Genomic DNA, 3,531 nt, shown 5'->3' with positions numbered 1-3,531 from the left:
AAAAACTGTGAGAACTGAAAATATTGAGTGTGTGTTTTTCTGTAAAGCTTGGAAAACGTAAAATAAAGGTACTCCATCACTTAATTTATGTTAAATATACTTGGTTATTCTGATTCTAACCAAAACTTTCTATAAATTTTCATACAATTATTGTTTTAGTTTTTTTAAATCAAAATTTTTATAGAGCAAAATTTCTATGATGATTCAATGGATTGCAAGTCATAACTAAATCATGATCTTTATTTCACTTATGGCAGATAGATGGCATATAATAAGAATTGAAGTTTTCAAGAAGGAAAAAAAATGTAAGCAAAAAGCATGTAAAAGAAAGAAGATGAAGAAACTAAGATCAAAACCCAATTGTGATTTTTCGGTTGTAAACAAAGATTTATTGCTCATTTGATGTCATTTATAAAAACATAATAAGATTTAAATAGATATTGCAACGAGTAATTTTAGGAGAGTATCTTGCTATATTAAAAATAATTACAAATGAATCATAATTCGAAATATATTAAAAATGAGATTTATTTATTTTGAATTAATTATGTTAATTATGGCATCGACAGTTTTCTAATTGATATAAATAATTTACATCAGTTATTTTAATCGACACTAATACTATCATCACTTAATTAAATTGACGTAACAATTAACATCATTTTTTAAAAATGACATATATTCATATCAATTATATTAATTGATGTAAATATTTTGTATATTGGCATCGGTTATCAACTAAATGATGTAAATTATTTGCATCAACACATTTAAAATCATTTGTTAAAGCGATGCAAAAGATTTTTGCATCATTTATAACTAATACAAATATTAAAAATAAATGATGTTATACAACCTTTTTTTTGTAGTGACTACTGTATATTATAACTACAAGTCTACAAGAGCCGACTCGCGAGTGAACGAACATTGTTGAGACTTTTTTTAGCTAGTAGCAGATTTCGATATGGAGTACTTAAGTTAATGAGTGATGATGGCATAAGATGTGTTGCGCACACGTGGAAGCTCTAGATTAAATGTACGATCAAAGAAATGAAAACGATGGATTTATGCCCTTAATTGTAAATCAACCTACTCTATTTAATTGCATTATCACCCTATAGCTCCTACAGTTGTCGGCTATTCTCACATGTTAATAGCTCGAGAACAAAAAAAAAAAAATACAAGTCTATATGTATATATAATAGAATACACAATTTTGATACAATATCGCAGATATTACACGTTGTTTTGATCGCTACTATTTTAACTCTTGTTAGATACCAAAACAGGTCCAAGATAGAGATAGGTGTGTAATACCGACAAAAAAAAAAAGAGAGAATGTAAACCCTAGTAATTTAAGTACGTGTATATAGAAATTTTATGTGGATAGAGTTGATTTTCTAGCTATTTCAATTTATACTTTATTTTAATTAAGTTGAAATCACTGATGATAGTTGGTTTTTACTATTATTTTGACTGCATGCACCACACTTTTACCAATGCACAGTTTAAATTTAACTTTTAACACTGATCATAAAAGCGTGTGAACTATTCTAGCAAAGCCATTATACATATGGTGCATGTCGTTAAACATCATATTTCTTTTATCGTCGTCACATTCTAACATCAATTAAGTAACCATAAAGGATAAGAAGTTTAAAACAATTGATTCAAAAAAATTGCATAATCATTTTCGTAAGTGATGTGTATAACTTTTTTACATCATTTATAAGCAAGGCAAGAAAAGAAAAGAAAAGAAGTGACACCAAGTGATCTTTTCGATTGTATAACAAACTACATCAATAACAATGCTGGTTATTAATTGCTACCTTCCTTATTGCCTATTGGCTTGTGTTTTATTACACAAGCTAGTTTCTTTCATCATTTGTCGGCTAGTTGGTACCCACATGACAGTTTAGTTTATTGATATTTAAAGTTATGCGATCAACAATTGTTAAATCACCGATTCCATCTTCAAAACCCAGTGGTATGGTAATCACCAACATCGATCAAGGTGTGAAAACGTACGTATTGTTCTATACACTTCTACTTATACTTTGAATAAAGCTTAGTTGCGTCGTCTAGATGACTAGCTAGATTCGCTAGACGCAGGCATATATTTTTCACCAGTGACATATTTTTGGATGGGTAGTTGGTAAATTTATAGTGTGCGAAATGTATATGTGCGGTTACAGAGAGGGTACGTAAGAATCAAACAGAAAATTAAATAGTGATTTGATATGAAGATTTGATACTCATAAGGGCCATAACAACATGTCTAACAAAATTTTTTTGATACCCGGCGCCATAACTCGCTGCCTACCAAACTAATTCTGTATAAAAATGTTTGGACTAATATATATATTTTCATATGAATTACAAAGTCTATAAATGACTACATAACTGATTGGGGTTTCTTTCTTCATATATACATTACTGATTCATATTATTTTTTCATGAAACATGTGGTACGTGGAATTTTGTTTTCCATGTGGGTTATTCAAGAAATGACAATTACATTTAGAAAAAAAAAAAAAAAACTCATCTCAAGTCTCCGATCATGATATTTTAGATGGCACCCAAAAAAAGAGATTATAGGGATGATGCGTTTAATTAATTTCTGATGGGGCTTTAAGATAAACGTGAGCATTAGACAAAATTTTCATCTATTATTTACCAAAAAAAAAAAAGAGAGAGATATAAATATATGAATAGAGAAGGTACACGAACTTATTTTGTTTGAGAGTGAGACGTTAATTAAAAACGTTTTTGTGATTAGCAGCTTAGCTGAGGTCCTTGAGAACGACAATTCAGCCCCGCATTGTAGATAAATTCGAATATAATTGCAAAGGTGATTTATATTTGGGTCTGGTAAGTTATGGAACATTGAATTGATATCTGGCCCATTAACGCAATAAAATTGGGCCCAAGAATTTATTCAAAATCACAATCACAATCACAATCACATAATAAAAATATATTTTAAACTCATACTAATGGACCATATTTTGTAATTTAGTAGGTTGGGCTAGTATTATTATTATGTCATAATCAAGATCCACATCTGCATCTATACTATTAATTGGGAAGTACAACTTAAAGCCAAACACCCCATAATTTTAAAAAAACATTTCATGAAAATAAAACCAGTTGCCAAACAGAATTAATGACAGCAAAAAAAAAAACCAAAACAAAAACAAAAACAATATATATTTATGGAAATCATAATAATCTTTTACCATAAAAAGTGGACAATTAAATTCAAAACTAAATATATGTAAACAAATATATTTTGAATATACATAAACATATTTATTATTAATTTATTATGTTAATATAATTTCGAAATTAATAATTTATATAGAATGAAATCTAATAAAACAAAATCATCATATCTAAAATAACAAAGATAACTTTTTTTAGAAAAATAAAAAAAGATAAAAAAATATGTTAGCATATGAAATAATCAACTAATCAAATTCTACATAGTATATATACATAACTGATCATATCATCAAATTTTAAAAAATT

The sequence above is a fragment of the Capsella rubella genome, unplaced genomic scaffold (assembly GCF_000375325.1).
Source record: "Capsella rubella cultivar Monte Gargano unplaced genomic scaffold, Caprub1_0 scaffold_2, whole genome shotgun sequence".
Taxonomy (NCBI): domain Eukaryota; kingdom Viridiplantae; phylum Streptophyta; class Magnoliopsida; order Brassicales; family Brassicaceae; genus Capsella; species Capsella rubella.
The sequence above is the reverse complement of the archived record's forward strand: the minus strand, read 5'-3'. Positions refer to the sequence as shown.